Raw genomic sequence first — 14,927 nt, 5'->3', positions numbered from 1 at the left:
AGAAACCCTTGAAATAAAAGTTTGTAGATTCTTACTACATTTCCTGCTGTATTCAATCACGGACATGACCCGTGAAAAGCAGGGAAATGACCAGAAAACTGATAATATTTACAACTCCGGCCACTTTAGCGAGCGTTTTGACTTGAATTTGCTTTCAAATATTAGGAATTCATGTTTATACAGCTCACCATTAGTGTAGAAAGACTGTAAGTGAGGACTATACTGCTAATGTTTACAATTGAGGCCGAATTTCTCTAGCGTCTTTTTGGTGAATCAGTTACTATCCTGCCGGTTCCATTACATACTTGTAAGAAAACTGTCTAATTGTGGTAAAACTCTTAAAATACGCAATTAGAGTTTCCAGAAATGAATAAAAACTTATAAGAAACCCTTGAAATAAAAGTTTGTATATTCTTACTACATTTCCTGCTGTTTTCAATCACGGACATGACCCGTGAAAAGCAGGGAAATGACCAGAAAACTGATAATATTTACAACTCCGGCCACTTTAGCGAGCGTTTTGACTTGAATTTGCTTTCAAATATTAGGAATTCATGTTTATACAGCTCACCATTAGTGTAGAAAGACTGTAAGTGAGGACTATACTGCTAATGTTTACAATTGAGGCCGAATTTCTCTAGCGTCTTTTTGGTGAATCAGTTACTATCCTGCCGGTTCGAATACATACTTGTAAGAAAACTGTCTAATTGTGGTAAAACTCTTAAAATACTCAATTAGAGTTTCCAGAAATGATTAAAAACTTATAAGAAAGCCTTGAAATAAAAGTTTGTAGATTCTTACTACATTTCCTGCTGTTTTCAATCACGGACATGACCCGTGAAAAGCAGGGAAATGACCAGAAAACTGATAATATTTACAACTCCGGCCACTTTAGCGAGCGTTTTGACTTGAATTTGCTTTCAAATATTAGGAATTCATTTTTATACAGCTCACCATTAGTGTAGAAAGACTGTAAGTGAGGACTATACTGCTAATGTTTACAATTGAGGCCGAATTTCTCTAGCGTCTTTTTGGTGAATCAGTTACTATCCTGCCGGTTCCATTACATACTTGTAAGAAAACTATCTAATTGTGGTAAAACTCTTAAAATACGCAATTAGAGTTTCCAGAAATGATTAAAAATTATAAGAAACCCTTGAAATAAAAGTTAGTAGATTCTTACTACATTTCCTGCTCTTTTCAATCACGGACATTACCCGTGAAAAGCAGAAAAATGACCAGAAAACTGATAGTATTTACAACTCCGGCCACTTTAGCGAGCATTTTGACTTGAATTTGTTTTCAAATATTAGGAATTCATGTTTACACAGCTCACCATTAGTGTAGAAAGACTGTAAGTGAGGACTATACTGCTAATGTTTACAATTGAGGCCGAATTTCTCTAGCGTCTTTTTGGTGAATTAGTTACTATCCTGCCGGTTCCATTACATACTTGTAAGAAAACTGTCTAATTGTGGTAAAACTTTTTAAATACACAATTAGAGTTTCCAGAAATGATTAAAAACTTATAAGAAAGCCTTGAAATAAAAGTTTGTAGATTCTTACTACATTTCCTGCTGTATTCAATCACGGACATGACCCGTGAAAAGCAGGGAAATGACCAGAAAACTGATAATATTTACAACTCCGGCCACTTTAGCGAGCGTTTTGACTTGAATTTGCTTTCAAATATTAGGAATTCATGTTTATACAGCTCACCATTAGTGTAGAAAGACTGTAAGTGAGGACTATACTGCTAATGTTTACAATTGAGGCCGAATTTCTCTAGCGTCTTTTTGGTGAATCAGTTACTATCCTGCCGGTTCCATTACATACTTGTAAGAAAACTGTCTAATTGTGGTAAAACTCTTAAAATACGCAATTAGAGTTTCCAGAAATGATTAAAAACTTATAAGAAACCCTTGAAATAAAAGTTTGTAGATTCTTACTACATTTCCTGCTGTATTCAATCACGGACATGACCCGTGAAAAGCAGGGAAATGACCAGAAAACTGATAATATTTACAACTCCGGCCACTTTAGCGAGCGTTTTGACTTGAATTTGCTTTCAAATATTAGGAATTCATGTTTATACAGCTCACCATTAGTGTAGAAAGACTGTAAGTGAGGACTATACTGCTAATGTTTACAATTGAGGCCGAATTTCTCTAGCGTCTTTTTGGTGAATCAGTTACTATCCTGCCGGTTCCATTACATACTTGTAAGAAAACTGTCTAATTGTGGTAAAACTCTTAAAATACGCAATTAGAGTTTCCAGAAATGAATAAAAACTTATAAGAAACCCTTGAAATAAAAGTTTGTAGATTCTTACTACATTTCCTGCTGTTTTCAATCACGGACATGACCCGTGAAAAGCAGGGAAATGACCAGAAAAATGATAATATTTACAACTCCGGCCACTTTAGCGAGCGTTTTGACTTGAATTTGCTTTCAAATATTAGGAATTCATGTTTATACAGCTCACCATTAGTGTAGAAAGACTGTAAGTGAGGACTATACTGCTAATGTTTACAATTGAGGCCGAATTTCTCTAGCGTCTTTTTGGTGAATCAGTTAATATCCTGCCGGTTCCATTACATACTTGTAAGAAAACTGTCTAATTGTGGTAAAACTCTTAAAATACGCAATTAGAGTTTCCAGAAATGAATAAAAACTTATAAGAAACCCTTGAAATAAAAGTTTGTATATTCTTACTACATTTCCTGCTGTTTTCAATCACGGACATGACCCGTGAAAAGCAGGGAAATGACCAGAAAACTGATAATATTTACAACTCCGGCCACTTTAGCGAGCGTTTTGACTTGAATTTGCTTTCAAATATTAGGAATTCATGTTTATACAGCTCACCATTAGTGTAGAAAGACTGTAAGTGAGGACTATACTGCTAATGTTTACAATTGAGGCCGAATTTCTCTAGCGTCTTTTTGGTGAATCAGTTACTATCCTGCCGGTTCGAATACATACTTGTAAGAAAACTGTCTAATTGTGGTAAAACTCTTAAAATACTCAATTAGAGTTTCCAGAAATGATTAAAAACTTATAAGAAAGCCTTGAAATAAAAGTTTGTAGATTCTTACTACATTTCCTGCTGTTTTCAATCACGGACATGACCCGTGAAAAGCAGGGAAATGACCAGAAAACTGATAATATTTACAACTCCGGCCACTTTAGCGAGCGTTTTGACTTGAATTTGCTTTCAAATATTAGGAATTCATTTTTATACAGCTCACCATTAGTGTAGAAAGACTGTAAGTGAGGACTATACTGCTAATGTTTACAATTGAGGCCGAATTTCTCTAGCGTCTTTTTGGTGAATCAGTTACTATCCTGCCGGTTCCATTACATACTTGTAAGAAAACTATCTAATTGTGGTAAAACTCTTAAAATACGCAATTAGAGTTTCCAGAAATGATTAAAAATTATAAGAAACCCTTGAAATAAAAGTTAGTAGATTCTTACTACATTTCCTGCTCTTTTCAATCACGGACATTACCCGTGAAAAGCAGAAAAATGACCAGAAAACTGATAGTATTTACAACTCCGGCCACTTTAGCGAGCATTTTGACTTGAATTTGTTTTCAAATATTAGGAATTCATGTTTACACAGCTCACCATTAGTGTAGAAAGACTGTAAGTGAGGACTATACTGCTAATGTTTACAATTGAGGCCGAATTTCTCTAGCGTCTTTTTGGTGAATTAGTTACTATCCTGCCGGTTCCATTACATACTTGTAAGAAAACTGTCTAATTGTGGTAAAACTTTTTAAATACACAATTAGAGTTTCCAGAAATGATTAAAAACTTATAAGAAAGCCTTGAAATAAAAGTTTGTAGATTCTTACTACATTTCCTGCTGTATTCACACACGGACATGACCCGTGAAAAGCAGGGAAATGACCAGAAAACTGATAATATTTACAACTCCAGGCCACTTTAGCGAGCGTTTTGACTTGAATTTGCTTTCAAATATTAGGAATTCATGTTTATACAGCTCACCATTAGTGTAGAAAGACTGTAAGTGAGGACTATACTGCTAATGTTTACAATTGAGGCCGAATTTCTCTAGCGTCTTTTTGGTGAATCAGTTACTATCCTGCCGGTTCCATTACATACTTGTAAGAAAACTGTCTAATTGTGGTAAAACTCTTAAAATACGCAATTAGAGTTTCCAGAAATGATTAAAAACTTATAAGAAACCCTTGAAATAAAAGTTTGTAGATTCTTACTACATTTCCTGCTGTATTCAATCACGGACATGACCCGTGAAAAGCAGGGAAATGACCAGAAAACTGATAATATTTACAACTCCGGCCACTTTAGCGAGCGTTTTGACTTGAATTTGCTTTCAAATATTAGGAATTCATGTTTATACAGCTCACCATTAGTGTAGAAAGACTGTAAGTGAGGACTATACTGCTAATGTTTACAATTGAGGCCGAATTTCTCTAGCGTCTTTTTGGTGAATCAGTTACTATCCTGCCGGTTCCATTACATACTTGTAAGAAAACTGTCTAATTGTGGTAAAACTCTTAAAATACGCAATTAGAGTTTCCAGAAATGAATAAAAACTTATAAGAAACCCTTGAAATAAAAGTTTGTAGATTCTTACTACATTTCCTGCTGTTTTCAATCACGGACATGACCCGTGAAAAGCAGGGAAATGACCAGAAAACTGATAATATTTACAACTCCGGCCACTTTAGCGAGCGTTTTGACTTGAATTTGCTTTCAAATATTAGGAATTCATGTTTATACAGCTCACCATTAGTGTAGAAAGACTGTAAGTGAGGACTATACTGCTAATGTTTACAATTGAGGCCGAATTTCTCTAGCGTCTTTTTGGTGAATCAGTTACTATCCGGCCGGTTCCATTACATACTTGTAAGAAAACTGTCTAATTGTCGTAAAACACTTAAAATACGCAATTAGAGTTTCCAGAAATGATTAAAAACTTATAAGAAACCCTTGAAATAAAAGTTTGTAGATTCTTACTACATTTCCTGCTGTTTTCAATCACGGACATGACCCGTGAAAAGCAGGGAAATGACCAGAAAACTGATAATATTTACAACTCCGGCCACTTTAGCGAGCGTTTTGACTTGAATTTGCTTTCAAATATTAGGAATTCATGTTTATACAGCTCACCATTAGTGTAGAAAGACTGTAAGTGAGGACTATACTGCTAATGTTTACAATTGAGGCCGAATTTCTCTAGCGTCTTTTTGGTGAATCAGTTACTATCCTGCCGGTTCCATTACATACTTGTAAGAAAACTGTCTAATTGTGGTAAAACTCTTAAAATACGCAATTAGAGTTTCCAGAAATGATTAAAAACTTATAAGAAAGCCTTGAAATAAAAGTTTGTAGATTCTTACTACATTTCCTGCTGTTTTCAATCACGGACATGACCCGTGAAAAGCAGGGAAATGACCAGAAAACTGATAATATTTACAACTCCGGCCACTTTAGCGAGCGTTTTGACTTGAATTTGCTTTCAAATATTAGGAATTCATTTTAATACAGCTCACCATTAGTGTAGAAAGACTGTAAGTGAGGACTATACTGCTAATGTTTACAATTGAGGCCGAATTTCTCTAGCGTCTTTTTGGTGAATCAGTTACTATCCTGCCGGTTCCATTACATACTTGTAAGAAAACTATCTAATTGTGGTAAAACTCTTAAAATACGCAATTAGAGTTTCCAGAAATGATTAAAAACTTATAAGAAACCCTTGAAATAAAAGTTAGTAGATTCTTACTACATTTCCTGCTCTTTTCAATCACGGACATTACCCGTGAAAAGCAGAAAAATGACCAGAAAACTGATAGTATTTACAACTCCGGCCACTTTAGCGAGCATTTTGACTTGAATTTGTTTTCAAATATTAGGAATTCATGTTTACACAGCTCACCATTAGTGTAGAAAGACTGTAAGTGAGGACTATACTGCTAATGTTTACAATTGAGGCCGAATTTCTCTAGCGTCTTTTTGGTGAATTAGTTACTATCCTGCCGGTTCCATTACATACTTGTAAGAAAACTGTCTAATTGTGGTAAAACTTTTTAAATACACAATTAGAGTTTCCAGAAATGATTAAAAACTTATAAGAAACCCTTGAAATAAAAGTTTGTAGATTCTTACTACATTTCCTGCTGTATTCAATCACGGACATGACCCATGAAAAGCAGGGAAATGACCAGAAAACTGATAATATTTACAACTCCGGCCACTTTAGCGAGCGTTTTGACTTGAATTTGCTTTCAAATATTAGGAATTCATGTTTATACAGCTCACCATTAGTGTAGAAAGACTGTAAGTGAGGACTATACTGCTAATGTTTACAATTGAGGCCGAATTTCTCTAGCGTCTTTTTGGTGAATCAGTTACTATCCTGCCGGTTCCATTACATACTTGTAAGAAAACTGTCTAATTGTGGTAAAACTCTTAAAATACGCAATTAGAGTTTCCAGAAATGATTAAAAACTTATAAGAAACCCTTGAAATAAAAGTTTGTAGATTCTTACTACATTTCCTGCTGTATTCAATCACGGACATGACCCGTGAAAAGCAGGGAAATGACCAGAAAACTGATAATATTTACAACTCCGGCCACTTTAGCGAGCGTTTTGACTTGAATTTGCTTTCAAATATTAGGAATTCATGTTTATACAGCTCACCATTAGTGTAGAAAGACTGTAAGTGAGGACTATACTGCTAATGTTTACAATTGAGGCCGAATTTCTCTAGCGTCTTTTTGGTGAATCAGTTACTATCCTGCCGGTTCCATTACATACTTGTAAGAAAACTGTCTAATTGTGGTAAAACTCTTAAAATACGCAATTAGAGTTTCCAGAAATGAATAAAAACTTATAAGAAACCCTTGAAATAAAAGTTTGTAGATTCTTACTACATTTCCTGCTGTTTTCAATCACGGACATGACCCGTGAAAAGCAGGGAAATGACCAGAAAACTGATAATATTTACAACTCCGGCCACTTTAGCGAGCGTTTTGACTTGAATTTGCTTTCAAATATTAGGAATTCATGTTTATACAGCTTACCATTAGTGTAGAAAGACTGTAAGTGAGGACTATACTGCTAATGTTTACAATTGAGGCCGAATTTCTCTAGCGTCTTTTTGGTGAATCAGTTACTATCCGGCCGGTTCCATTACATACTTGTAAGAAAACTGTCTAATTGTCGTAAAACTCTTAAAATACGCAATTAGAGTTTCCAGAAATGATTAAAAACTTATAAGAAACCCTTGAAATAAAAGTTTGTAGATTCTTACTACATTTCCTGCTGTTTTCAATCACGGACATGACCCGTGAAAAGCAGGGAAATGACCAGAAAACTGATAATATTTACAACTCCGGCCACTTTAGCGAGCGTTTTGACTTGAATTTGCTTTCAAATATTAGGAATTCATGTTTATACAGCTCACCATTAGTGTAGAAAGACTGTAAGTGAGGACTATACTGCTAATGTTTACAATTGAGGCCGAATTTCTCTAGCGTCTTTTTGGTGAATCAGTTACTATCCTGCCGGTTCCATTACATACTTGTAAGAAAACTATCTAATTGTGGTAAAACTCTTAAAATACGCAATTAGAGTTTCCAGAAATGATTAAAAACTTATAAGAAACCCTTGAAATAAAAGTTAGTAGATTCTTACTACATTTCCTGCTCTTTTCAATCACGGACATTACCCGTGGAAAGCAGAAAAATGACCAGAAAACTGATAGTATTTACAACTCCGGCCACTTTAGCGAGCATTTTGACTTGAATTTGTTTTCAAATATTAGGAATTCATGTTTACACAGCTCACCATTAGTGTAGAAAGACTGTAAGTGAGGACTATACTGCTAATGTTTACAATTGAGGCCGAATTTCTCTAGCGTCTTTTTGGTGAATCAGTTAATATCCTGCCGGTTCCATTACATACTTGTAAGAAAACTGTTTAATTGTGGTAAAACTTTTTAAATACACAATTAGAGTTTCCAGAAATGATTAAAAACTTATAAGAAACCCTTGAAATAAAAGTTTGTAGATTCTTACTACATTTCCTGCTGTATTCAATCACGGACATGACCCGTTTAAAGCAGGGAAATGACCAGAAAACTGATAATATTTACAACTCCGGCCACTTTAGCGAGCGTTTTGACTTGAATTTGCTTTCAAATATTAGGAATTCATGTTTATACAGCTCACCATTAGTGTAGAAAGACTGTAAGTGAGGACTATACTGCTAATGTTTACAATTGAGGCCGAATTTCTCAAGCGTCTTTTTGGTGAATCAGTTACTATCCTGCCGGTTCCATTACATACTTGTAAGAAAACTGTCTAATTGTGGTAAAACTCTTAAAATACGCAATTAGAGTTTCCAGAAATGATTAAAAACTTATAAGAAAGCCTTGAAATAAAAGTTTGTAGATTCTTACTACATTTCCTGCTGTTTTCAATCACGGACATGACCCGTGAAAAGCAGGGAAATGACCAGAAAACTGATAATATTTACAACTCCGGCCACTTTAGCGAGCGTTTTGACTTGAATTTGCTTTCAAATATTAGGAATTCATGTTTATACAGCTCACCATTAGTGTAGAAAGACTGTAAGTGAGGACTATACTGCTAATGTTTACAATTGAGGCCGAATTTCTCTAGCGTCTTTTTGGTGAATCAGTTACTATCCTGCCGGTTCCATTACATACTTGTAAGAAAACTATCTGATTGTGGTAAAACTCTTAAAATACGCAATTAGAGTTTCCAGAAATGATTAAAAACTTATAAGAAACCCTTGAAATAAAAGTTAGTAGATCCTTACTACATTTCCTGCTCTTTTCAATCACGGACATGACCCGTGGAAAGCAGAAAAATGACCAGAAAACTGATAGTATTTACAACTCCGGTCACTTTAGCGAGCATTTTGACTTGAATTTGTTTTCAAATATTAGGAATTCATGTTTACACAGCTCACCATTAGTGTAGAAAACTGTAAGTGAGGACTTTACTGCTAATGTTTACAATTGAGGCCGAATTTCTCTAGCGTCTTTTTGGTGAATCAGTTACTATCCTGCCGGTTCCATTACATACTTGTAAGAAAACTATCTAATTGTGGTAAAACTCTTAAAATACGCAATTAGAGTTTCCAGAAATGATTAAAAACTTATAAGAAACCCTTGAAATAAAAGTTTGTAGATTCTTACTACATTTCCTGCTGTATTCAATCACGGACATGACCCGTGAAAAGCAGGGAAATGACCAGAAAACTGATAATATTTACAACTCCGGCCACTTTAGCGAGCGTTTTGACTTGAATTTGCTTTCAAATATTAGGAATTCATGTTTATACAGCTCACCATTAGTATAGAAAGACTGTAAGTGAGGACTATACTGCTAATGTTTACAATTGAGGCCGAATTTCTCTAGCGTCTTTTTGGTGAATCAGTTACTATCCTGCCGGTTCCATTACATACTTGTAAGAAAACTGTCTAATTGTGGTAAAACTCTTAAAATACGCAATTAGAGTTTCCAGAAATGAATAAAAACTTATAAGAAACCCTTGAAATAAAAGTTTGTAGATTCTTACTACATTTCCTGCTGTTTTCAATCACGGACATGACCCGTGAAAAGCAGGGAAATGACCAGAAAACTGATAATATTTACAACTCCGGCCACTTTAGCGAGCGTTTTGACTTGAATTTGCTTTCAAATATTAGGAATTCATGTTTATACAGCTCACCATTAGTGTAGAAAGACTGTAAGTGAGGACTATACTGCTAATGTTTACAATTGAGGCCGAATTTCTCTAGCGTCTTTTTGGTGAATCAGTTACTATCCTGCCGGTTCGAATACATACTTGTAAGAAAACTGTCTAATTGTGGTAAAACTCTTAAAATACTCAATTAGAGTTTCCAGAAATGATTAAAAACTTATAAGAAAGCCTTGAAATAAAAGTTTGTAGATTCTTACTACATTTCCTGCTGTTTTCAATCACGGACATGACCCGTGAAAAGCAGGGAAATGACCAGAAAACTGATAATATTTACAACTCCGGCCACTTTAGCGAGCGTTTTGACTTGAATTTGCTTTCAAATATTAGGAATTCATGTTTACACAGCTCACCATTAGTGTAGAAAGACTGTAAGTGAGGACTATACTGCTAATGTTTACAATTGAGGCTGAATTTCTCTAGCGTCTTTTTGGTGAATTAGTTACTATCCTGCCGGTTCCATTACATACTTGTAAGAAAACTGTCTAATTGTGGTAAAACTTTTTAAATACACAATTAGAGTTTCCAGAAATGATTAAAAACTTATAAGAAACCCTTGAAATAAAAGTTTGTAGATTCTTACTACATTTCCTGCTGTATTCAATCACGGACATGACCCGTGAAAAGCAGGGAAATGACCAGAAAACTGATAATATTTACAACTCCGGCCACTTTAGCGAGCGTTTTGACTTGAATTTGCTTTCAAATATTAGGAATTCATTTTTATACAGCTCACCATTAGTGTAGAAAGACTGTAAGTGAGGACTATACTGCTAATGTTTACAATTGAGGCCGAATTTCTCTAGCGTCTTTTTGGTGAATCAGTTACTATCCTGCCGGTTCCATTACATACTTGTAAGAAAACTATCTAATTGTGGTAAAACTCTTAAAATACGCAATTAGAGTTTCCAGAAATGATTAAAAACTTATAAGAAACCCTTGAAATAAAAGTTAGTAGATTCTTACTACATTTCCTGCTCTTTTCAATCACGGACATTACCCGTGAAAAGCAGAAAAATGACCAGAAAACTGATAGTATTTACAACTCCGGCCACTTTAGCGAGCATTTTGACTTGAATTTGTTTTCAAATATTAGGAATTCATGTTTACACAGCTCACCATTAGTGTAGAAAGACTGTAAGTGAGGACTATACTGCTAATGTTTACAATTGAGGCCGAATTTCTCTAGCGTCTTTTTGGTGAATCAGTTACTATCCTGCCGGTTCCATTACATACTTGTAAGAAAACTGTCTAATTGTGGTAAAACTCTTAAAATACGCAATTAGAGTTTCCAGAAATGATTAAAAACTTATAAGAAACCCTTGAAATAAAAGTTTGTAGATTCTTACTACATTTCCTGCTGTATTCAATCACGGACATGACCCGTGAAAAGCAGGGAAATGACCAGAAAATTGATAATATTTACAACTCCGGCCACTTTAGCGAGCGTTTTGACTTGAATTTGCTTTCAAATATTAGGAATTCATGTTTATACAGCTCACCATTAGTGTAGAAAGACTGTAAGTGAGGACTATACTGCTAATGTTTACAATTGAGGCCGAATTTCTCTAGCGTCTTTTTGGTGAATCAGTTACTATCCTGCCGGTTCCATTACATACTTGTAAGAAAACTGTCTAATTGTGGTAAAACTCTTAAAATACGCAATTAGAGTTTCCAGAAATGAATAAAAACTTATAAGAAACCCTTGAAATAAAAGTTTGTAGATTCTTACTACATTTCCTGCTGTTTTCAAAAACGGACATGACCCGTGAAAAGCAGGGAAATGACCAGAAAACTGATAATATTTACAACTCCGGCCACTTTAGCGAGCGTTTTGACTTGAATTTGCTTTCAAATATTAGGAATTCATGTTTATACAGCTCACCATTAGTGTAGAAAGACTGTAAGTGAGGACTATACTGCTAATGTTTACAATTGAGGCCGAATTTCTCTAGCGTCTTTTTGGTGAATCAGTTACTATCCGGCCGGTTCCATTACATACTTGTAAGAAAACTGTCTAATTGTCGTAAAACTCTTAAAATACGCAATTAGAGTTTCCAGAAATGATTAAAAACTTATAAGAAACCCTTGAAATAAAAGTTTGTAGATTCTTACTACATTTCCTGCTGTTTTCAATCACGGACATGACCCGTGAAAAGCAGGGAAATGACCAGAAAACTGATAATATTTACAACTCCGGCCACTTTAGCGAGCGTTTTGACTTGAATTTGCTTTCAAATATTAGGAATTCATGTTTATACAGCTCACCATTAGTGTAGAAAGACTGTAAGTGAGGACTATACTGCTAATGTTTACAATTGAGGCCGAATTTCTCTAGCGTCTTTTTGGTGAATCAGTTACTATCCTGCCGGTTCCATTACATACTTGTAAGAAAACTGTCTAATTGTGGTAAAACTCTTAAAATACGCAATTAGAGTTTCCAGAAATGATTAAAAACTTATAAGAAAGCCTTGAAATAAAAGTTTGTAGATTCTTACTACATTTCCTGCTGTTTTCAATCACGGACATGACCCGTGAAAAGCAGGGAAATGACCAGAAAACTGATAATATTTACAACTCCGGCCACTTTAGCGAGCGTTTTGACTTGAATTTGCTTTCAAATATTAGGAATTCATGTTTATACAGCTCACCATTAGTGTAGAAAGACTGTAAGTGAGGACTATACTGCTAATGTTTACAATTGAGGCCGAATTTCTCTAGCGTCTTTTTGGTGAATCAGTTACTATCCTGCCGGTTCCATTACATACTTGTAAGAAAACTATCTAATTGTGGTAAAACTCTTAAAATACGCAATTAGAGTTTCCAGAAATGATTAAAAACTTATAAGAAACCCTTGAAATAAAAGTTAGTAGATCCTTACTACATTTCCTGCTCTTTTCAATCACGGACATGACCCGTGGAAAGCAGAAAAATGACCAGAAAACTGATAGTATTTACAACTCCGGTCACTTTAGCGAGCATTTTGACTTGAATTTGTTTTCAAATATTAGGAATTCATGTTTACACAGCTCACCATTAGTGTAGAAAACTGTAAGTGAGGACTATACTGCTAATGTTTACAATTGAGGCCGAATTTCTCTAGCGTCTTTTTGGTGAATCAGTTACTATCCTGCCGGTTCCATTACATACTTGTAAGAAAACTATCTAATTGTGGTAAAACTCTTAAAATACGCAATTAGAGTTTCCAGAAATGATTAAAAACTTATAAGAAACCCTTGAAATAAAAGTTTGTAGATTCTTACTACATTTACTGCTGTATTCAATCACGGACATGACCCGTGAAAAGCAGGGAAATGACCAGAAAACTGATAATATTTACAACTCCGGCCACTTTAGCGAGCGTTTTGACTTGAATTTGCTTTCAAATATTAGGAATTCATTTTTATACAGCTCACCATTAGTGTAGAAAGACTGTAAGTGAGTACTATACTGCTAATGTTTACAATTGAGGCCGAATTTCTCTAGCGTCTTTTTGGTGAATCAGTTACTATCCTGCCGGTTCCATTACATACTTGTAAGAAAACTGTCTAATTGTGGTAAAACTCTTAAAATACGCAATTAGAGTTTCCAGAAATGAATAAAAACTTATAAGAAAGCCTTGAAATAAAAGTTTGTAGATTCTTACTACATTTCCTGCTCTTTTCAATCACGGACATGACCCGTGGAAAGCAGAAAAATGACCAGAAAACTGATAGTATTTACAACTCCGGCCACTTTAGCGAGCATTTTGACTTGAATTTGTTTTCAAATATTAGGAATTCATGTTTACACAGCTCACCATTAGTGTAGAAAACTGTAAGTGAGGACTATACTGCTAATGTTTACAATTGAGGCCGAATTTCTCTAGCGTCTTTTTGGTGAATCAGTTACTATCCTGACGGTTCCATTACATACTTTTAAGAAAACTGTCTAATTGTGGTAAAACTCTTAAAATACGCAATTAGAGTTTCCAGAAATGATTAAAAACTTATACGAAACCCTTGAAATAAAAGTTTGTAGATTCTTACTACATTTCCTGCTCTTTTCAATCACGGACATTACCCGTGGAAAGCAGAAAAATGACCTGAAAACTGATAATATTTACAACTCCGGCCACTTTGGCGAGCGTTTTGACTTGAATTTGTTTTCAAATATTAGGAATTCATGTTTACACAGCTCACCATTAGTTTAGAAAGACTGTAAGTGAGGACTATACTGCTAATGTTTACAATTGAGGCCGAATTTCTCTAGCGCCTTTTTGGTGAATCAGTTAATATCCTGCTGGTTCCATTACATACTTGTAAGAAAACTATCTAATTGTGGTAAAACTCTTAAAATACGCAATTAGAGTTTCCAGAAATGATTAAAAACTTATAAGAAACCCTTGAAATAAAAGTTTGTAGATTCTTACTACATTTCCTGCTGTTTTCAATCATGGACATTACCCGTGGAAAGCAGAAAAATGACCAGAAAACTGATAGTATTTACAACTCCGGCCACTTAAGCGAGCGTTTTGACTTGAATTTGTTTTCAAATATTAGGAATTCATGTTTACACAGCTCACCATTAGTGTAGAAAGACTGTAAGTGAGGACTATACTGCTAATGTTTACAATTGTGGCCGAATTTCTCTAGCGTCTTTTTGGTGAATCAGTTAATATCCTGCCGGTTCCATTACATACTTGTAAGAAAACTGTCTAATTGTGGTAAAACTCTTAAAATACGCAATTAGAGTTTCCAGAAATGATTAAAAACTTATAAGAAACCCTTGAAATAAAAGTTTGTAGATTCTTACTACATTTCCTGCTTTTTTCAATCACGGACATGACCCGTGAAAAGCAGGGAAATGACCAGAAAACTGATAATATTTACAACTCCGGCCACTTTAGCGAGCGTTTTGACTTGAATTTGCTTTCAAATATTAGGAATTCATGTTTATACAGCTCACCATTAGTGTAGAAAGACTGTAAGTGAGGACTATACTGCTAATGTTTACAATTGAGGCCGAATTTCTCTAGAGTCTTTTTGGTGAATCAGTTACTATCCTGCCGGTTCCATTACATACTTGTAAGAAAACTATCTAATTGTGGTAAAACTCTTAAAATACGCAATTAGAGTTTCCAGAAATGATTAAAAA

The sequence above is a fragment of the Myotis nattereri genome, assembly GCF_964212035.1.
Source record: "Myotis nattereri genome assembly, chromosome: 12".
In the NCBI taxonomy this organism is placed as follows: Eukaryota; Metazoa; Chordata; class Mammalia; order Chiroptera; family Vespertilionidae; genus Myotis; species Myotis nattereri.
The sequence above is the reverse complement of the archived record's forward strand: the minus strand, read 5'-3'. Positions refer to the sequence as shown.